General features: G+C 35.4%; 1 long non-coding RNA gene across 1 annotated transcript; it reads left to right on the top strand.

The window, feature by feature from the left end:
- The first annotated feature begins 376 nt into the window (after window positions 1-376).
- LOC122237960 lies at window positions 377-18164 on the top strand. Its single transcript, XR_006216789.1, has 3 exons — window positions 377-460; window positions 2974-3051; window positions 18093-18164. It is a non-coding gene; the product is annotated as an uncharacterized LOC122237960 (long non-coding RNA).
- The last annotated feature ends 5631 nt before the right edge of the window (window positions 18165-23795 follow it).

Below are 23795 nucleotides of genomic sequence, written 5' to 3'. Positions count from 1 at the left end.
AACTGATTCTTGTCGAGCCACACAAAGCAATATTGGGAGTTATTCTGCAGCAAAGCACTGGTGATGTTAACCTTATTTATTGCTCAGTCACCTTGATGTAAAATTCCGTATGGTCAGTTTCATAAAAATCAGAGCAAGAGCTGTAGACAGACTACTTGATTCACTCCTGACCATGAGAAATGGACATGGGTTTTCAATTCCAACTAAGCATTTAACATCTGCATGTTATGGTCTTTCCAAAAACCTGACAGAAATGTCATCAATGAAATTGAGAAGAAAATATTTCTGACAGACTTTTTTCTTTGGCTTTGCTGATATTCCATTTGCCAAATTTATAAATAAAAATTTTTGCTCTCCTGTACTTTCCAGATATTTACTTTAAAATAAAATGGGGAAATCTTGGATCAGTGGCAGAAGATGGGGTTGCAAAATGAGCTGCTGTAACGATAAGAACTAAAGAGTAAGTTATATTCTTGGCCACTAAAATCACCTAGGGTACTGACTTGGCTCTGAAATAATGAGAAGTGAGGTGGAAGGTCTTTAATAACATCTAAAATTCTCTAAACTACCTGACAGTTTAAAATGTCAAGCCTTTATCTTTCAGAATAAAAGTTTAAGTAATGTATATGTGTGTGTGTGTGTGTGTGTGTGTGTGTGTGTATATTTAAATATATATATTTAAATATATGTATATATTTGTATATATATAATGTATATGTATATATATTTAAATACAGGATATAGCATTTAAAAATTATTCATCTTAATGAGATGGACCTGGTTCTTTTTAAAAGGGAAATTCTGGTTTCCTGTTATATACTGTGTCTAGGCCCTTAGGGTAAAAGTTATTTATTGGTTTAACCACATAACCACATAACTGCATTACCCTCCAGTTGCTGCCATGAGGCAGCTGCCACACAGCTATTAAGTTTCAAAGCTAGGATGTGAACCCAAGTCTTATTTAACTCCAGAATCCTTCTGTATGATGGCTGCATTATCCTGATCTATAGGAAAAAGTGAAATGCTTGTGCTAAGGTGTAATGTGAGCAGGGGATTATGTGTATTGATTAATTAATAGTCTATCAACTAAGTCTCCCACATCTTCTCTGCCACCCTTCCCATTTACCTAGGCTCTTTCCAATCCATTTTTTTACACTAGAGCAAAGAATGGGCTTGTAAATGGGCACAAAAAATTATGTCATCCTTCTGTTTATTTTGTAATCATTTACTATGAAAATTTCAACCATATTCAAAATAAAAAATTGTGTAATGAATTCCCAGTTACATAGCTTTCATAACTACCAAGTCATGGCCAATTTTTCCTCCATATTATTTTGAAATGAATCTCAAGCAACAAATTATTTTATCCATAAATATTTCAAATTCTATCACTAAAGACTTAAAAAAACACAACCACAATAATATTAATATTAACCTATATAAATAAATGAATTAATGCTTAACTGATGAGCTATTCAGGCACCTCAAGTAAAATATCTTGTATAGTCTTCTCCTAACTAGTTTTCCAACTTTAATGCTACCATGATCCTGCTTATTCTCTACTCCAACCATACTGTCCTCTTTAACTCCTCAAAACGGCATGTTATCTCTCTACACTGTTCATGTTAGACAGCTCTCCATCTCCTCTACCTGTGTCTGATACTAATCATTCAGAGCTTAGCTTAAAGGTTACTACTTTAAGGCAGTATACTTGACCCAAGGGTGAACCAGGTTCATTTTTAATTCACTCCTATGAAACCATGTTCTTTTTCTTCATATAACTCAGTTCAGTTTCTAATTATATACCCAATTTGTGATTACCTACCTCCCACTCATAAATTCCATGAAGAACAGTAATCTTATATGATTTTGTATAGTTTTACATCCCTAGGATCTTTTCAGTCTAGAACATACTTAATAAGTATTTCCCACATGAATTAATAAATGGGTATAGCATAAAAATGATTGCACTTTGACTCTGGTAACCTCTTGTCATCAAAAGTACTTTCTCATTACCATGATGCTAAAGTGTCTGTAATAACAGATTCGGGTTTTTTTACTAGTGTTTTCATGGTATTTATTCTTTGAAATAATACTTATTGAGTAACTACTATATATAATGGATCTGGAATTGCAGTGGCTAGACCCACTTTTTATTGTCAAGAAATTTATAACATGTATAATACACAGGGTGTACTGCAAAGAATTATGCAGACATTTAAAATGATTTGAGATAAATGCTAGGCACATGCAGAATACTCTGAAAGTACTACCCTGGGTTAGACATGAAGGATAGGTGAGTGCTGCTGAATAAGGTCTCAAGAATATGAGCTTGTTTGGAGGTTCTAGCGGGGGACCACAGCTATTCATGTACCCTTGACTGAAGAACGGTTCTCCTCTATCGGGGAAGATTGTCCTCTTTGACTCAGCGTGTAGCTTCAGGAGGGATGCACATGGAGTAGTGAGGGAAGGAGGGGAAACCCACCTAGCCAGATGGATCAGCTGAATCAACCCTAGCGATTAATGGGGTGACAGATGTCGCAGCCAGATCGCCCTCACATCTGGGTCTCAAGAATATGAAGGAATTAGCTGCATAAGAGGAAGAAAGGTATTACAAACATGGGGTAGTAAAAAAAAGGCACATTGTACTTTTAGAAAAGACTTAGAAGTACACCATTTATTATATGACATAAGAAATTTGAATGAAAATTAATCAGGGGCTTTCTTAATCACAGAGGGACTTTGAAATTTTATTCTGTGCTAGCTAATGAGCTTGGTGTGAAAGCTTACATTAAACCCTTCTAGAATATGTATATGTTTTGGGTCCAAAAATCTTGCACTATGACACAACCAAACTTACAAAACTTCAGCTGTCCATGTGTCTTATTCCCACATTACTTTCACCACCCCCTTACTGATACAACAGAGGGAAAAGTTAAATAAAAGATTGATTTAATGGTTGTGTTGTTTCAGGTCTAGACAAACTGCTTTCAGGACCATGTCCTCCTTGGAGAAGAAACCATAACAGATCTCAGCTTTAGAACAGAACAGGTATGGTGTGAGGTAGCATTCTATGAGTCTTTTACTGTAGAGCATCAAGCTTTAACCTGTTACAAGACTCCATGGCCCATTTTTATCACCTTTACTTAACTCTGGTGGCAATAGTATTGGCAAGAGAGGGCAAAATTTTTGATTGTGTCCACATATACTGTTGATACGTCTATGAGAAAACAACACATACATTTCAGGTAAGAATACAAAAAAAGGTAAAACATCTGGAAATATAAAATTACGTATGCCTTTACCCTTTAATACAGAAATCCTACTTTTAAGAGTAAGCAACAGTGGAGACTTCCTATTAATCCTAGAACAACCAAATCAATCATTATCCTGAAATAGAAGAAGACTTCTAACACTTTGAAAGATATAGAGAAAACTTCCCTAATTTTAAATGGGAGGAGTATAATGAACATATATACTTTTTAGGAAAGATGTTTTAACAGCAGCACGGAAGAGAGGTTGAAGAGAGTCAATTTAGACCAGAGTCATCAAAATTTTTCTGTAGAGGGCCTGATAGTAAATCTTTTTGTTTTTGTGTGACATATTGTCCTTAACACAGTTGCTCAACTCTGTTGTTATAGTGTGAAAGCCGACATGTACAGTAAGTAAGTGAAGGGTGTAGGTGTGTTCCAATAAAACTTTGTTTACACAAATGCACAGTAAACTGAATTTTGCCCATAAGCTGTAGTTTGGTAACTCCTGGTTTAAAGATAGGGACAACAGTTAGGACATTCCTGGATTTACCTAAGTGAGAGATTCTGGTGGCATGAACAGTAATGGTAGCCATGGGAGTGGAAAGAAATGACACATATAAGTGGCTGGATCAAAATGAGTTGGTAGTTTATTGACGTGGGATATAAGGGAGAGATAGGAGGCACGTATAACCACTAGGTTTTATATTTGGCAAATCTTGAAGGTCAATTATGCCACTAATCAAAGTAAGGAATGAAAAAGGAATAGTTCATTTTGACTGGTCATATATTGAAGTCCATTTAGTACATGTTGAATTTGAAGTGTCTGTGGCATGTAAAACCGGCTGTCTAGTGGGCAAATGGACACATAGGTGTGTACTCCAGAGATAGTTCTGAGCTGAAGAAAAATACTGAAAATCATTATTCTTTGAAAGTGAAAGCTAAGGGGGATGTATATGGCCACCAGGAAAAGCCTGAATTAGGAGCATCTCTTTGTGTTCCCATGATACCTGGTACTTCATTCAATTTAGCACTCAAATATAATTGTTTTGGCTCCATAGAATTGTCTTTTCTGTATTTACCATTAGTCTGAAATCACCATGAGGGAAGAAACTTTCTGTGTGTCATTTATTGTCATTTAATATTGAGTTCATAAGTATTTTTGAATGAATAAATAGTAAGATAACTGGTAGGAAATTCAGAGGGTACTGCTAATGTCAGACTCAAAGAAGGGAGAGATAAATGAAAACATGAAATGTTGTAGATGAGAAGAGGAGGACAAATCCTTCCCTTCATGTTAGCAGTAGTGAGGTCATTGGTGACCTTAGTGAGAGTACTTTTAGCTGGTAATAGTAGAGGGAATAAGATTATAGCATTGGTAGGAACGAATGGATGAAAAACAAACTGAATTACATATATTTTTTAATAAAGAAGACAATTAAAAAAATAAAAGAAGGCAATAATTAAAAGTGTATATGAGCACAAAGGATTTTATTATTCCTATTGTCTATTTTTATTGGTTTAGGTTTTTCTTTTGTTAGTTTTTAATGACAGGAGAGACATGAAGAGAAAGAGCCAATAGGGTGGAGGCAAGTACAAGCCTTCAAGGGTCCAGAGAATAGCAGATGATTTGGTCAGAGTGACAAGGCAAAGGGAAATGTTATCCAAGGAGACAATCAGGAAGGAGGCATGGGCAGACTTAGATGTGGATCACTTTATGGGTGGGAGAATAAAGTTTTTCAACTTAGGGACCTCTCTCTTTCTCTCCCCAAAGAGAAGGCAAAGCCTGTTTCAAAAGGAAAGCAAAGTTGAGGGGAATAACCACTGGAAAGTATCCAAGCATGCTATTGAATTTATTTTGGATGATACCCAAGACACTGCAGTAGTGAACTCTGTTTAATATTTGGAAAACAGATAGTAGAAGCTTAGCAGTTTGCAGAATTAGGAGTTATTTTTATTGTGCATTAGGATTCAGTTCCTCCATTAAGTACCTTTGTGATAATGCATGGGTTATTAGCTTTCTGAGCCTCAGTATCTTTTGTTGTAGTCTATCTCCCTCATTGGTTTGTTGGAGGAATTAAATAAAAATAAGTAAAGCACTTTTGTCTGCACTTTTGGTATATAGCAGGTGCTGTGTAATACAAGTATTTTTACCTTGAAATACCTCTAGAAGGAAATTCTGGAAAGGAAGGTGTAGTCATGAGTGCCATGATTGTTTTGGTTCAATTTTAATTTGAATATCATACTTTAGTCAAGAGTTTTAGAAAATGAATGGTAATGGAGAAAGATTCCAAAAGCCCAGTAAAGTTAACACCTGATTTTTAAAAAGCTCAGAATCATTTGAATCTAGGACCGCAAGACCAAGTAAGCTATAAGGTCTTGTGATTCACTTAAGGCAACACGGAAATACTGAAACATCTAGAATGTAAAAATTCCATTTTGTAATTCTTGGAGCATTTCATTGTGTCACTGAGTTCCTACTGAAAGGAAATATGCATGTGAAGAAGAAATGTTAGCAGTAGGTCGCATTCATAAAAAAAAAAAAAAAAAAATCTGGTCCACAGAGAAATATCCTGTTATTACTAGACCATTGCACAAGTTCTCCAAATGTAAGTTTGCATCTGTTAGAGGGAATGAGGCAGGTTTTCCACTGACCTTGACCCTGTGGTCTTCAGTCAGCTATGCAGGATGCACAGCTGTAGGCTCATACTCCAAGTTTTTAATTTTCTGCTGATTTTTTTGCCAAAATAAGATGTAATCTTGATAATTTATCAGCCTGTAACAACAGCCAGAAAACACTATGACAATAAGAAAAAAAAAATCTCACTTTTAACAAATTTCATCCACCCATTCAAAATAACTTGGATTTCTTGTGACCAGTGGCATAGCTATATTAGTTAAATTACAACCATGACTTATAATTTATCTTAGGCAAGAAAATACAAAATGTGATTTCACCAAACTATAGTATTTTTAATTGGAAGACACAAAAGACATTCCACTCTACTTTAAAGAGTGTGGGCTTTGGAGACAGAAGACCTGCATTAGGGATTTGACTTTGTACTTTGCTAGCATTATGATCTTGGGCAAGAAGCTTGACCTTTCCAAGCTCTTTATGTCCTCATGGGCAAAACTGGGAAGATAGTAAACACATTTCAAGGCTTTATGACATTCACAAAAAAAGTCAAAGTACTTTGAAGAGAGTAAATGCTCCCATATGCAATCTAACCATTTAATTATTTACTACTATTAGGAATGTGGTAGGGAATGATAAACTTAGAACTAATATATTGAGGAATAAAATGTATTCTTTTTTTAGACATTATGTAACTATGAATGTATTAGTAACACCTGATTAAAAGTGGACATTTTATTATATTTTAACAGAATTAAGAATAAATTTATATTTACTAAATATAAGCTTGTATCACTTTTAGGAGCAAATAAATATTTATTTCCAGAAACTGATAGAAACTTTTAAAAAATTATAATAACAATAAACGGGAACTTTTTTTGGCACTTTTTAATAGGCACTTCAGTGCCCCCCCAAATCACAAAAAATTAAATGTGGAAAAGTATTTTGTTTTATCATTTAAAAATGTGTCATGGGGCTACATCGGTTAAGTGTCCAACTCAGGTCATGATCCTACGGTTGTGAGATCGAGCCCCCTTTTGAGCTCTGTGCTGGACGTGGAGCCTGCTTAGGATTCTCGCTCTCCCTCTCCCTCTGCCCCTCCCCTGCTCATGCTCTCTCTCTCTCTCTCTCTCTCTCTCTCAAAAAAAAACAAAAAACAAAAAACTGTGTCATGTAACATGATCCAGCAGATTGTGACATGATGAGGGAAATCTGCCCTATTATATTCAACATACAGAAATGTCAGATAAAACATATCCAAATTTTAAGAAAATACCCACTTAAACTGGAAGTTAAGGACATAAAAGTCCTAGATTACAGACAGAAAAGGGACAGTAAAAACCAAACAATGAAAAATATTTAAAGATATTGAAATCAGGTATTCAAAGTTACAGTCTTGAGCAGTGCCACAAATGTAAGTTCTGGCTCTTGAACTGTGGAAGGTAATAGTCTTGATTTGAGAGTGAATGTATATATTCAACCTAGTGATAATGCTTTTACCCAATCTCTAAACAGGAGCTAAATCTGAGTACCCTACATAAAGGTAGGAGCCTTTTTTCCATGAAACAGCAGTCAGAAAATCTTCACCTGGTAGTATAAAGATGCTGCAAGAAATAGGAAGGGAGTTAGTTTACTTTGTATTCAGGGCATAGCTGGAAAGAACCACTCCTCCAGAGAGCAATTGGACTCATAGCCCAGACTATTCATGTAATACAGTAATCTAAAATGAGTAATTAACGTCAATAACCATTAAAATCCCACTTGTCCCAAAATAAAATATGTTCAGTCTTGAAAAGGGCGATTGTAAAACCACATCATAGGAGTTCCTTCCTATTCTAGAGAACCTATAAATCCCACTGTAAACTCTCTGAAGATGAGCTCAGTAAAAATTTATGAATAGCCAAGATAATAAAAGTAGATACAAAAATGATAGAATTCATGCACTGAGAATACAGATAATAGAAACATTCTGAAAGACATACTTTAAGTAAATATCTACAGATTTTTCATAAGGCAAAAGATGGACATTATGGAAAAAGAACAGGTGGGTCTGTACAGGAATAAAAATAAATGTACAATAATGTAAGATATGTATTGTAAGATATGGTCATTAAAGCAAATTAGATATTAAAATAGAGCACAAGAGAGAATTGGAAAATAGATGTCTGAAGAGATGAATCCAACACATCATATAGAGATGGAAAATAAGAAAGACAAATTAAGATACACAGAGGATAAAAGTGGGTTGACCAATACATAGTTAATTGAAGTTCCAATGTAGAGACAAGAGAAAAAGAAAAGGCAGTAGTTGAAGAAATAATGACCAGTAATACATATCTTTTTTCCTTTCTTTTCCCCCTACCCCCTTCCTTCCGCCCGCCCTCCCTCCTTTTCTTTCTCCCTTCCTTCCTAAAAATTTCTTTGACTTTCCTTGCCAATTTTTCTACTAAATCTTTTATTTCAGATATCATATTTTTAATTTTGACTATTTTTTGACTCCCTGAAAAGTATTTTATCAAAAGTCTGTCTCTTTTATGTATTCAGTATCATTTTGCATCTGAATGGAATTTTAAAATATTTTTGTGTTTTTTGAAATATGATTTTGCCTTGGGATCAGTTTTTTTCCCCAACCCTTATCCTTCTGTGTGTGTGTGTGTGTGTGTGTGTGTGTGTGTGTGTGTGTGTGATGTTGGTTTCCTTAAATGTCTAGGGATCCTCATGAGTAGGCTGATTAATTCATAGGTTTCTCACACCAAAATCCTTTCTCTGACTTGAGAGGTCTTACTGTATGATTTGGGCATATATGTACAGGATACTTATACTGATAGTCATCACTTGGGTGTGTTTTCACAGTATGCAGGCATCCTAGGTCACCCCATATCACAAATGCCAAAATAAATCTCTCCTTCATCTAGACAGGAATAATACATAAAGTCACCCTGGCTTCTTTGAGACAGTTTATTCCAATTCTCTAGAGAGTGATTCTCTAGTAGGATCCTAGGAACATAGTTTTGTGTGTTAACTTGGTGGTCTTGTAGTTCAATTCCCAGCCCCCAAAAATCCATTGAAAAGACAAAGACAAAGACAATATGAGAAATACACCCAGGGGCTTAAATTTGTGATTTGAAACCCATAGAAATTGTTTTTTTGCATTTTTTTTTTTGTCTGTAGAGTGAACATTTATCTTTCTGTTTTTTAACCTGAATTAAATTTGTACTGTAGATTATGGTATCCTCCATTTGAAAAATAATGGGTATAGGTGGCATATAGTTAGAATCCAATATGTTACTCCTTCATTTGAGACAAATACACTTTATAATCTTACTTCAGATGATGAGCATTGATGGTATATATGAACACTGGTGATCAGTAAACAACTATTTGTTAACATTATGGTTAAAAATGGCCTTGAAGTGTGTATAAATTGTGTAACATTTTGGCATCTCTGACTCTATTAGTAAAATGATTTATCACCTCAGCCAAGTATCCTCATGTTCAATAGACATTTACTAGAGATCCACAAGTTGTAGGATCCTTTTTCTAAGTCCTAAGTGTGCATTAAACAAGATAATCTCTTTACCTATGGGTCTTTTATGGCTTAGTATTGGTAGGACATGATTACATGTCCTATACACTTATCAGAAAAAGAGAAGTGAGCTAAAATTTATTTTCAGAGGCTTTTTTTTTTTCATGGGGAAGAGATAAAGTGTTTTTTCCAGACACTGTATGCTCTGATACTAAGGATTTTTTTATACTCAGCTTTTTTTTATTAAGCCATCGCAATTTAAAATTTGAAATTCTTAAATTTTTAAACAGTTGTGAAATTATAATTCTGGGAATATATAGTGTTGCTTAACAGATCTCCTCTGAGAATACAAAACATATTATTATCAACTTTTCTTAAAAAATGTTACTCATGTCACATGGTACTGATATGATGGCTTTCATTGCTACAAACCTTATATTACTACTACTTATTCTACAAGTTGAACCTGTTTGGAAAACAATATGAAATCAATTCTAATTATAAATATATATTTTAAAAAAATTCTTCAGTTCTTTGGATTCATCATAATACGCTGCTGGTTTATATTAATAAATGAAAGATTACATTCTTTAAATGTCTGTCACAGATACTGTTGAATTAAGAGTCAGGATGATTTGCCTGCAATGTGTTTGTGTGTTTATGTATATGGTAGAAGGACTTGCCCTTTACCAAAAGGTCCTCATCCTCTTATACTTTCTACTTAAAAAAAAAAAAAAAAAGAAAGAAAAAAGATTTCTTGAACATTGTCGCATTTTGAAAACTTTGATTTCTGTTGTTTACTAACAGGGATTATCTATTATATAAACTCAGTCAGTTGTTAGTGGCTGTCTTATAAAGACCACTGATGCAGTGTCAAAGTTTATTGGAAAAAAAATGTCCCTAGATTCATTGGGATGTTTCTTCATGCCCATAAGGAGGGAATTGTCTTTGTTATAATTGATTGACCATGTTTAATATTCTCAGGTACTGGCACCAAAATTATCATGCTTAAAAGCAAAGGGAATAATTAGACAAAGGGAAGTAGAAACATTACTTTTCCATCAAGGGTTATCATTCTGGAATCTGCTTAGCCCTTTCACTAGTTGAATATGGTGAACAATGACTGGACACTGCATGGAAGAGAGAAGATCATTAACTTTCTTCCACAGAACTAGAAGAAAAATGATGCCACATGGACAGTATGAATCATAACCCTTCCCTCTTTAAAAAAGAAAAATCAAAACAACTAATAATCACAAAATGAAGATCTCTTTTGATTTATAACTTTTAGTATGCCATTATTACTACATGACATTTGTTTATTGGGAAAAAAAGTAGAACTAAACAGTCATTGCTAGTTCTCAGTCCCCTCTTAATCATGTTATTAACATTTGATTTCAGTGTTAATATTTGTTGAATACTTGCTGTGTGTCAAGCAGCATGCTAGATGCTTTGCTTGTGTTATTTAGTTGTCACGGTAAGTGTAGATGACAGATACTACTGTTTGTCAGTTTTATAAATCAAGAATCTAAAGGCTAGACAATTTAAGTAAATTACCCAAGGCCACATAGCTAGTAAAATAACGTAATGCAACTTTACCTCATACTATTAATCATTGTTTGTAGTGATTTTCATCATATTTTTAAAGTATGAGGTTAAATGTATTGATTTAGAAATGAAAAATTTATCAGTCTAGAAATATTATATGCAGGATTTTTATTTTTTATGTTTTCAATGTTTGTTTATTTTTGAGAGAGTGAGAGACAGAGCACAAGCGGGGGAGGAGCAAAGAGAGAGGGAGACACAGAATGTGAAACAGGCTCCAGGCTCTGAGCTTAACTGACCCAGAGGCCCCATATGCAGGAGTTTAGATTGTTAGATTACATTGTATCCATTAAACAAATGTTTGTATCACAAGATTCTCCTATTAATATGTACCATGGGAAAGAGGGTTACAAAACTGACTTAACCTGAATGAGAATTATAGCTCAAATTGGGACAAGATGAGAAAGTGGTCCAAGGGATCAAAAGTGACTCTGGAGAGCCAAGGAAATGTGGAAGAAAAATGTATATGCCAATTAGTGAAGGGAAATAGAATCCCTTTCTTTCATTCTAAATTCACCAGGTGTTTTATAAATACTATTTCCAAACTTTACAGTTGATTACATTTTATATTTTATGATAAAAATGTCTGTAGCATTTAAGTAATTTGTGCAAGTTTGCAAAGCAAATAAGTAGCAAAACAGAGATTTAAATCTAGCTGATGAGCCTCAGCTGTGTCACGTTGCCATATTGGGACTACCAATCCTCTCTGTCCATCTAGAGGAAAGAACTAAGGGGTGGCCTTTATGTGAACCTTAGGTCTCTGGCAACCTCAGAAATCTAGGTGCTGCACGGAGTTAAGTATAGAATATCAGAGTATAAGAACTCAAACAGAATCAGTGAAGGCAGGCAGCTGGGGCTCATCTGGAGTTTCCTGACCAGCATCAGATCTTAGATCCTGAGAAGACAAATTTAACATTGAGGCAATTCCCATTTTTCATTCCAAGTAGATGCTCCCTCAGTCCCTTTAATTTCCCTCTCACCCCTATAACGCAGTTTTCATTTCCACTTTGCTTTTTAAAGCTGTTTGTGGTTTATTGGTGAGTAATCTTCACAGTCTATAAAAAGTCATCTCTCAGTGGTATTTGATATTAACTACTTATTGCTTCCTATGATATCTTCTGGGTTTCTACAAATCACATTTTACTGCTCTCTTCTAGGGGACTGTTCTTTAATCACCTCCTTTACTGTTATATTTTTCTCCATTTAGTCATCAAAATGGGGCATCCTGTAAAATTTGGCTATATCACCTCAAATCTGATATTTCCCACCTCATATCCCATGTTCCTTCTTGTTTGCCACTATCCAGAGGAAAACCATAGGTTTGAGAGGGGATTGTGGATTTCCTCCATAGACATTTACATACTTAAGTCTCCAATATATTCCTTTCCCTCTTGTCTTGAGATCCTGTGAATACAAAGAGTCCAAAGGTTCAGAGTCTTGAGTTTTTATTTTCTACAGCATTTATTATATTACTAAATTATATTAGGCTGCTCAGCTGATATAACAAAATATCACAGACTGGGTGGCTTAAACAACAAAACTCTTTTCTCCCAGTTCTGAAGGTTAGAAGTCCATGATCAAGGTGCTGGCAAATTTGATTGTTAGTGAGAGCTCTCTTCCTGACTTGTAAACTGTCACCTTCTCACTGTGCCCTCACAAAATCTTTCCTTGGTACATGAGTGCAGAGAAAGAGTGATCTCTCTAGTGTCTTCTTAAAATGACACTAATGCTATTTGATCAAGGCCCACCCTCATTGCCTTATTTGACCTTAATTGTCTCCTCAAAGGCTTTCTCTCCAAATAGAGCTACACCGGGGGTTAAGGCTTCATTCAAATTGGGAGGAGGGTGGACACAAACATTTGGTCTATAACACTAATTTATTGCATTGCTCATACTAATTAGAATTTTTTTAATATGCTCTTGTCCTATCTTCTCAACTAGACTAGGAGGTCCTCATGGCCTAAAATAGTATCTTTTCCTTATAAATAGGAACATATTTCAGATGAAAGAAAACATTTTCATGAAAACAAAAGTAAAATTCTCAATTCTTATTCAATTTTATTTCCTTCTTACTCTTATGTGGCACATACACACTGAGGAGGAGAGAATTACAAAATAAATTCAGAGAATGAGAAGAAGCATGATTACGCTCAGGAAAAAAGCAAATATAAAGGTTTATAAAGAGGTAGAATTTAGAGAAAGACGAGAACTGGGCATGGCAAAGGGGAAAAAAAGGCTAGATGGGAATCTGGATTTGTATATGTTAATATATTAAAAACAAAGTTGTTGTTTTCTTTAGTAACATATTAAGTAAGCCCTGGAACATGACAATAGGGTATTTCTGCATTATTCATGTTTTCCATTTTCAGAAAAATGTAATTAAATAATAGTACATTAAGTAATATAGTATTCTACCACATGTCTGAGTTTAATATAAGAAAAAAAGAATGATTTTTTTTCTACCTACCCAAATATGGCAGACTTGGGCAAGTCTGTCATTTGAATGGGCATTGGAGGGTAGGACAGAGCAACCAGATGTCAGACTGAGTCTTGGATATGAAGAAGTAATAATGTGATGACTCAAAAAAAAAAAAAAACAAAAAAAAACAAAAACAATTTTACCTAGAGCAGAAATTCAGTAATCATATAATTATTGGAATTTTCAGTATAATTTCTAGATATATATTATCTTCAATATACTTTTCAAGCAAAAAGAAGATATAATGCAAAACCAAAAAATAAGTTAGTAAATAAATGAAAAATAGGCTAAATGACAATAACCACCTACTTTGAAAACTAAGCAGAACTGAGTTTAGTGTGCCTAAAACTTGCAGAAATATTTCTTTTGGGAAAAAAAAAGTCCTTAGATAAATAATTCAGAGAGATGACAAACCTTAAAATAGTTCATGTTTAGAGTGTTAGACAACCAATAAATATAATGTAAAGAAAAGGTAAATTTGCAAAAATGAACTATTGGGACCTTATGAAGATAAAAAGCTTCTGCACTGCAAAGGAAACAATCAACAAAACTAAAAGGCAACCAATGGAATGGGAAAAGATATTTGCAAATGACATATTGGACAAAGGGCTAGTATCCAAAGTCTATAAAGAACTCACCAAACTCCACACCCGAAAAAGCAAATAATCCAGTGAAGAAATGGGCAGAATACATGAATAGACACGTCTGTAAAGAAGACATCCAGATGGCCAACAGGCACTTGAAAAGATGCTCAACATCGCTCCTCATTGGGGAAATACAAATCAAAACCACACTCAGATAGATACCAGCTCATGCCAGTCAGAGTGGCTAAAATGAACAAATCAGGAGACTATAGATGCTGGAGAGGATGTGGAGAAACGGGAACCCTCTTGCACTGTTGGTGGGACTGCAAACTGGTGCAGCCACTCTGGAAAACAGTGTGGAGGTTCCTCAAAAAATTAAAAATAGATCTACCCTATGACCGAGCAATAGCACTGCTAGGAATTTACCCAAAGGATACAGGAGGGCTGATGCATGGGAGCAATTGTACCCCAATGTTTACAGCAGCACTCTCAACAATAGCCAAATTATGGACAGAGCCTAAATGTCCATCAACTGATGAATGGATAAAGACATTGTGGTTTATATACACAATGGAATACTATGTGGCAATGAGAAAGAATGAAATATGGCCTTTTGTAGCAACGTGGATGGAACTGGAGAGTGTGATGCTAAGTGAAATAAGCCATACAGAGAAAGACAGATGCCATATGGTTTCACTCTTATGTGGATCCTGAGAAACTTAACAGAAACCCATGGGGGAGGGGAAGGAAAAAAAAACAAGAGGTTAGAGTGGAAGAGAGCCAAAGCATAAGAGACTCTTAAAAACTGAGAACAAACTGAGGGTTGATGGGGGGGGTGGGAGGGAGGGAAGGGTAGGTGATGGGCATTGAAGAGGGCATCTTTTGGAATGAGCACTGGGTGTTGTATGGAAACCAATTTGACAATAAATTTCATATTAAAAAAAAGAATTTCAATAAATAAATAAAAGGTAAATTTTAAAGATTGTTTTGGAATACAGAGGGTGCTGGTTACGAAGATCATCAACATTAGCGTTAGGAAGTAGAATACCAGAATGACAGAGGGAGGAACATGCCACATGTGCCCCAGAGAACAAGCGAACCATAGTAAAAGATGCTCCTAAGAATGGAAGTAACAATGCTTTTAGGGCACGCTGGAGGGGATGAATGCAATGCTCATTTTCATAATTTCTTGAGTACTTATTTATTAATTGCCTTTGTGAGAGCACCTAGGAAAACCATTTAGCCAATTTGAAGGATTATAGCTAAATTGGAATGAGTAAGATTTAAACAGGGCAGATAAAGTATGAAAAGCATTCCAGGTAAGGGCAGGTATTGTTTTTTGTGTTTTGTGTTGTGTGTGTGTGTGTGTGTGTGTGTGTGCGTGTGCGTGTGTGTGTGTGTGTGCGCACATGTGTTTGCATGGTTGACCTACATACAAATACCAATAAAATACTTTTCATTAATGCTACAGTTTATGATTCCTATGATATAATTAGAAATTCATTCTTTTCTTTAAATATTTCTGATTCTCAGCAGGGGATAGCTACTCTAAAATATTTACTAATCAGTTTCTATTTGTCTAAAATTCAGAGGGGGTAGAGCTTAAGACATATCCCCTGAAACCAACCTCACAGCCTTAGTACTCTTGGCGGCCTTGCTTGCTTGTGTGCAGCTTTCCAAGTACAAGAACTCACTGATGGTGGTGGAGCCAGCAACGTTCTTTGGCTGCTAGGTAGTTCTTTGTTCTTTCTTCTGGTCCAGTGCAGGCCACCTTGGTTTTCACAAGGTAAAAATGGTTCTGAAATAAGGAGGGACAGAACAAGCTTCATTCTCAGTTCCTCTTACTCCCACAGTCTCAGGGTTTCAGCTTTACTGGCCTAATGCCCAGCATTTTCCCTAAGCTGCACTGATGTCACTTTGGTGGGGTGCTATGTTTGGATGGGGTTCTACCCTCAGACCCACCTCTGGATGAGAGTTGGCATTGCCCACAGAACTGTGGTGAAGAAAGAGGCTCTCTGATGTAGTCTGTTTTGCTTGTGAAGAGTTTCTTTTCAGAGCTTTTCAAGCCTGTGCAAATGAACAGAAGTCAGTCTGTGGAAGGAAATGCACCACTCAGCTAAACTTTGCAATAGTAAGTTTCAAAATCCAATGTACATAGGACTTTGAATCCAAGCCACATAGTCTATACTATTGCAACAGAAAATGGACACCCTTGGAAAGGCAGAGAATGCTGAAATACAATGGTATGTAAGGAAAACTAGAGGCAGTGTGGTTTTATTACATAGTGAAGTATAGGGCAGGGAATAGTAGAAGGTGAAACTGGAGAACTAGGTAGAGATCAGATGATAGAAGCCTTCATATGCTATGTAAAGCCACCTGAATTTTATGCTCTAAATAATGCAGTCATTAAAGCAGAATATACATAGTCAGATTAATATTTTAGCAGGTCTCTCCATTTATAATGTAGATTATGGATCTAAGGAAGGGATTGATAGCACATTCTAGGCGGGAGATTCTTTATAGCACAAAGCCATATTCATGACCTGAATTAGTGCCATAAAAGTTGAGGTAATTTTTATGGAAATGAAATGACAGGACTGATAAATACTTAGTATGTAAGACTTTCAGGATTTAACAATTGATCGGATGTGGGGGGTGGTGAAAGAAAAGAAATTTTGAATGACCCCCATGTTTCTGGCTTGAGTATCTGGTTCCCTATTATTTCTGTCTACTCCAGAAGACTAATGACAAGCCCTTCTTTTTGATTTAAGGAAAAGTTAACATAGAGGAAATTTTAAAATACTATCAGATCTTACCTTCTGTCATTCTCCTCAGCAAAACTGTGGAGGTGATGAGCAAGAATATTTTGGTTAAATGGCTAACTAGGTTAGTTATTCATTTTCACAGGGGATTTATTAAGTACATTTATGAGGGGGGATTTATGTTCACAAAGAAAGGGCCTGTAGAATACTCATTCCATATTTTTCTGCAAAGGATTATTAAATCTGGCAAATATTTGCTATTTTTTTCTTTTAGATATTAAAATGTATTCATATATCAGTTGAAAACAGGGAATGGTTAGACATTCCACTTGATACCTGTATTTATGTGTTTCAAACTATGTTTCTAGTTTGTGTTTTAAATTAAATTAGGAATACAATGGGTAAAGTTTATTTCTCATTTCTAATTTGATTTAACTGTTTATGGTGATAATAATGATAATATTCACCATGGCATTAATTTCAAAGAAAATAACTCCTCAGGTTCTTACCATGTTTATCTAAAAGAAAATGCCATAGATCTACATTAGAGATTCAGTATAAAGTTCATCCTCAGCTCTGTCATTCATTAAAATACACATCTCATTTTCAAAGTTACATTTCATGGACAAATTTAACTTGTTTAACAACATGCCCAATTATATCACTGTATAGTCATTGTATAGTATAGTTGATTTAAATTTAAACATAAATCAGTTTTAAGAGGATAACTAAAACTTCACTGTCATGAGAGGCAGATGGATACTGAGGCAATTGAATCAAGAAGAAAGGAGACATTGGTCTTGTGGCTACGCCATCCTTTGTCTCCAGTAACCCTTCTAATTCTGTTCTATTGGTTTGAATAATCAGGTTTCAGGAGCACAAGATTATCTTGGTTGAAATGGAGCCAGTTAAATTGAATGATGGCAGTATTTGCTTTGTGCCTATTAAGAATACCAAGAGTGAGTGGGTATGGATTTGTTTATTCCAGCAAAAATATTTATTGGGCATGTAGGAACTTGTAGGAACAAGTTCACCAGTGTAAGATCACTGGAAGATCACCAAGATTAACATGGGAAAGGATCCATGTCTTGAATAGGCATATCATATCTCCATCAGAGAAGCAGAACCACTATGACACATATAGAACAAGGAACTAATTTTAGGGATTAGACCTTGCATGGACATCTTAACAAACTCCCATACTTGTGTGTTTCTTATGCTTCTAAATTGGGTTACATGGTGACCTGAAGGGGATGCTGGTTCATTGGTCATGAAGATACACATGGACCTGGCTCAAGACTTGAGAAATTGAAGGAGCTGAAGAACTGACTACTACCGCCTGTCAACAAGATGAGCCAACAAATCAGCAACGGTATGGGTGAGCTATGGTCATGCTTGGCCCTTCACCAATTTTCAGAGGAAAAATGACTTCTGCACAATTTTAATCTGGACACATTGAGAGAAGGGAATTCTGGGAAATGTGGTTCCAGCTTAGTTAATGTCCCACAGTACAAAACCACTACAATGATTACATAGTTTTCAGTGATACTAATCAAGCACTTAAATATGAAGTATAACTGGTTCAAGTCTGATGGAAAAGAGGTATAAAATGCCTTGAGATAAAAGGAGTTGAAAATTCAGAGAAGTTAAAAGAAAAAAAAAGCTTGAACTCTCATCTGAAGGATAAGAAAACTTTACCAAGCAAACTTAGAAAGTTTTTTTAAAAAGTGCATATCTACATAACTACTTTTTAAAAAGTAGAATGAGTATGTGCAAATGCCTGATGAGAGGTCCACAGCACCTGGCTCAATCTATAGATGGAAGTTAATCTGGACTTTGAAATAATCTCTGAAATAAAGTTCTTTATCTAACTTTAGCTATGTAACTACATGTAAATATAGTTACAGACATCCATGTATGATATATAATTATAGATAAATATTTATAGAAATATTGAAATCGTTCAATTTATAGACAAATTGAAAGGTATTCAAAGAGAGGAATAAATATATATCCCTCTATTAGGAGTTCCTATCTTCAGAGTCTGTATGTGCAGTGGATAATTAGAAGCAGCTCTGGATTCAGACCCTTTAAGGTCTACCCTGCCACTTACTAGCTATGTGAACTTATTCAAAGTACTTCACTTTTCTTTCCCAGTTTATAATATATAGAAAGAAAATGACAATGTCTGTCTCTTAGGGATGTTGAAAGAATTAAATTCTGTAACACATATAAAGTGTTTAGAGTAGTACCTCAAATACATCAAATATTCTGTCCTCTTATTACTTGTCTTCTGGGGTTTGGGTCCTACCTTGTTTTTATCATTTATCACATGGGACCTGGAGAAATACAAAAATAGGATGAACCACTGATATAGAGTGTTGTAAAACATTAAAAAAGAAAAATAGAGAAAAAACAAAGAAACAAAACACAAAAGTGCCTTTCTAGAAAAAAAAAAAAGCAGATTGTTTTATTGTCATAGGGAAAGAAATGAATTCCCAGAACTGCTTTTCTATCGGTCTAATAAACCGATTCTATAGCCATGGTAACAAGTAAAACTCAAAACTGGATTTAAATCTATATAATTGAGCAATGAAAACTTGCTTCAGTGAGCATACTTCTGAAAGCCAGTCACTTACTAATAGCTTTATGTCTTGAAAGTCATGCAGTTGACAGTCAAGTCACTCCAGTGATCGTGCTTCTAAGACTGACATTTAATTACTGAGTCTGCAATCAACACAAATCAAGCTTCTGTAACTAACACAAAATATGGTTCTATGGCTGATGTCAATTCATTCTTGTTCCCATAAAAATGTGACTTGAAACACTCTCCTCCCCAAAGACCTATATAAAATTAGTAATTTACATTAATCTGATCACTATAGCCCTCTTTACTTAAGTCAGCACTAAACCAAATCAAACTCTTTGGTTTAAGAGTTTGAGTTGAAGTTTCATTCTTTTACAATTATGTAGATTTCTCCAAAATAGTTTTGAAGAACTTTACTTGACAAGGTGACCTAGGATCTTTAGACCAACAAATATACCTGGGGTTTTGTACCCAAATTTCATTTGTCCTCTGGATTTGCTGCCAGGTACAACTATTTCAACAATGATCTGAGCTTTTGTTTCACTCATCTCTCATTGCTAAATTTATGTTTTTATCCTAGAATCTGTTTCTAAGTAGTTTTATTTTATAAAACTACTAAATGTTTTGGTTTGATGGTGCACTGTTTTTTAAATACTTGTGCCACTAATATACTCAGCAGTTGCTTTTAATTTTTTTTCTTTCTCTTTATAAAAAAAGACCTATCTCATGGTTTTTATTTTTTATGGATTGTCTTATGTAAATTGAGTCAGTGGGTGCTTCATAGGGAATGGTTAGAGATACCAGCTGGATAAACCTCCAGTATAATCTAAATCAGCCTCAAAGAATAACAATTAGAGGTCCATTAGACTATAGGGTTAAATTGGGCTAAGATGACTGGTCAAATCCTGCCTTCACTGCCCTCAAACCTGTGAGTTCACTTGCTATTTTGTCGATTTGAGGAAAAATGTCACTTTAATTCATATTCCCTGGTCAGTGATTATTGCATCATTATCTTCAGGCCTCTTCCTACCCTTTGCTTGGGGTTGGGTAACATAGAATATCATATATAAACAAACACATGTAACAGATTTTAGAGGTTCCCTCTTGTATATATGGGTTTGTCTACATCACAGTTGCCACAACTTCCTGGCATTATTCATGCATCTTTCTTAAACTCCCACTATATTCCCAGATACTGTATTTTCCTTGGTAAAAGGTTTAGATATTAGAAACAAAAATAATTTTGAGGAATTTTAATGTTTCACAATTATTATGCTTTTGAAGAAAGCCAGAAAATTAAAAGTAATGCCAAATATTTAGAGGTCACCTCTTTAATTGATATCCGAAGCCTCAAAACCACTCAATAGACTGTTTTCAAACTTTCCAAATCTTCTGAAACTTCTCTTGCATCTTTCTGTACTTTACCTTCATAATCCACTTACATCTTTTCTCCTGCCTCTAACCTCTTAAATGGGCTGCCTTTTCCTTACCACTTTTCTCATAAAAAGAGCAGCCATGTTGTACCATATCCCCTTAAAACTGCTGGAAGGAAAGAAGGCTCATTTACAGAATCAGATAACTCTGATCTAGACACAATTTGAGGTCCATCAATACATTTTCTCTTTTTTTTAACCTCATGAATTTAGGCAGAAGTTTTCTGAAAAATTGAGAATTGTCTTAGGTACTTATCATCCTGAACTACCAGACATGTACCAGCAAGTTTACTTAATTGTCAGCCTTTCATATGAGGAAACATAGGTGGAGGTAGGAAGATGGGAAAGACTAGGAGGAAACCCTACTAACCCAGTTGTGCATGTTTTAAAAATATCCATGAAAGACCAAGGGAATAATATGAAATTCACTTCATAAAGCCATTTCAGAATTCTTTCTCTTACAGTACATGGAACAAAAAACTCAAAGTTGCAAACAAAATAGAGGTGAATCAATAAGAGATTTTAAAATTAGACTAGTTTTCAAAAGAGATTCTGTAGTAGATACATGAGAAAAAATAAATGGAAACCTTTTCTGTCCTTTGTAACTAAGCTTACACCTAAAATTATAATAGGACAATCAAAATTGCACCAACATTCTTCTCGAAGCTAGAACAAGCAATTCTAAAATTTGTATGGAACCACAAAGACCCCGAATAGCCAAAGTAATTTTGAAGTAGACCAAAGTGGGAGGCATCACAATCCCAGACTTTGGCCTCTACAACAAAGCTGTAATCATCAAGACAGCATGGTATTGGCACAAAAACAGACACATAGACCAATGGAATAGAATAGAAACCCCAGAACTAGACCCACAAACGTATGGCCAACTAATCTTTGACAAAGCAGGAAAGAATATCCAATGGAAAAAAGACAGTCTCTTTAACAAATGGTGCTGGGAGAACTGGACAGCAACATGCAGAAGAATGAAACTAGACCACTTTCTTACACCATTCACAAAAATAAACTCAAAATGGATAAAGGACCTGAATGTGAGGCAGGAAACCATCAAAACCCTAGAGAGAAAACAGGAAAAAACCTCTCTGACCTTAGCTGCAGCAATTTCTTACTTGACACATCCCCAAAAGAAAGGGAATTAAAAGCAAAAATGAACTGTTGGAACCTCATGAAGATAAAAAGCTTCTGCACAGCAAAGGAAACAACCAACAAAACTAAAAGGCAACCAATGGAATGGGAAAAGATATTTGCAAATGACATACCGGACAAAGGACTAGTATCCAAAATCTATAAAGAGCTCACCAAATTCCACACCTGAAAAAGCAAATAATCCAGTGAAGAAATGGGCAGAATACATGAATAGACACATCTGTAAAGAAGACATCCAGATGAAAAGATGCTCAATGTCGCTCCTCATCAGGGAAATACAAATCAAAACCACACTCAGATACCAGCTCACGCCAGTCAGAGTGGCTAAAATGAACAAATCAGGAGACTATAGATGCTGGCGAGGATGTGGAGAAATGGGAACCCTCTTGCACTGTTGGTGGGACTGCAAACTGGTGCAGCCACTCTGGAAAACAGTGTGGAGGTTCCTCAAAAAATTAAAAATAGATCTACCCTATGACCCAGCAATAGCACTGCTAGGAATTTATCCAAGGGATACAGGAGTACTGATGCATAGGGGCACTTGTACCCCAATGTTTATAGCAGCACTCTCAACAATAGCCAAATTATGGAAAGAGCCTAAATTCCATCAGCTGATAAATGGATAAAGAAATTGTGGTTTATATACACAATGGAATACTACTTGGCAATGAGAAAGAATGAAATATGGCCTTTTGTAGCAACGTGGTTGGAACTGGAGAGTGTTATGCTAAGTGAAATAAGTCATACAGAGAAAGACAGATACCATATGTTTTCACTCCTATGTGGATCCTGAGAAACTTAACAGAAACCCATGGGGGAGGGGAAAGAAAAAAAAAAAGAGGTTAGAGTGGGAGAGAGCCAAAGCATAAGAGACTGTTAAAAACTGAGAACAAACTGAGGGTTGATGGGGGGTGGGAGGGAGGGAAGGGTGCGTGATGGGTATTGAGGAGGGCACCTTTTGGGATGAGCACTGGGTGTTGTATGGAAACCAATTTGACAATAAATTTCATATATTAAAAAAAAAAAACTGAGAACAAACTGAGGGTTAATGGGGGGTGGGAGGCAGGGGATGGTGGGTGATGGGTATTAGGGAGGGCACCTGTTGGGATGAGCACTCGGTGTTGTATGGAAAGCAATTTGACAATACATTTCATATTAAAAAAATAAAATTATAATAGGAAATTGCTAGATGCTCTCTAACATTTGGCTATAACATTTTTTTCAATAGCCTCAGAAAGTAAATTAGCCAAAATTAAAAACACTTAAGGTCCTCCAGATAAACTGTCAACCTTCAAAATAAAAACAAGACCAAAAGGTCCTCTGATTTCTTAGAATTGAGAGCCTATGGAGAGACATAGATTTTACAAACAGAAGGGTCATTGGAAGAAACAACCTCCCACACTTGGTAAGAAGCAGAAGGGTGGGTATCCAGACTGTGTGATTTCACTCATAAGAGAGACTGGTTTTCAACAATTCTGTTTCCTCTGTAGGCTCCCAAGAAGAATTACCTATAAGTGTAAATGGCCATTAATATCTTCTTGAAAATATGTGTGTCATTATATATTTTATTAATTTCACCACCATAGAACATCAGTTCCTACAGAGCAAAGTTTCATATTATCTACAAATGATGAAATAAAGCAAATTGAATGGTAGTAAGTATGAAAGAGAGGAAAAGGTATTTTTGCTTATAGTAAAAATGTCTGGTGGAGGCAGAAGATAATAAAAGAAAGCGCTGAATGTATACATTCTGTAGTACAAGTCTTCAG

The sequence above is a fragment of the Panthera tigris genome, chromosome B1 (genome assembly GCF_018350195.1).
Source record: "Panthera tigris isolate Pti1 chromosome B1, P.tigris_Pti1_mat1.1, whole genome shotgun sequence".
NCBI classification, from domain to species: domain Eukaryota; kingdom Metazoa; phylum Chordata; class Mammalia; order Carnivora; family Felidae; genus Panthera; species Panthera tigris.
This window is presented reverse-complemented; position numbering and strand designations above follow the sequence as displayed.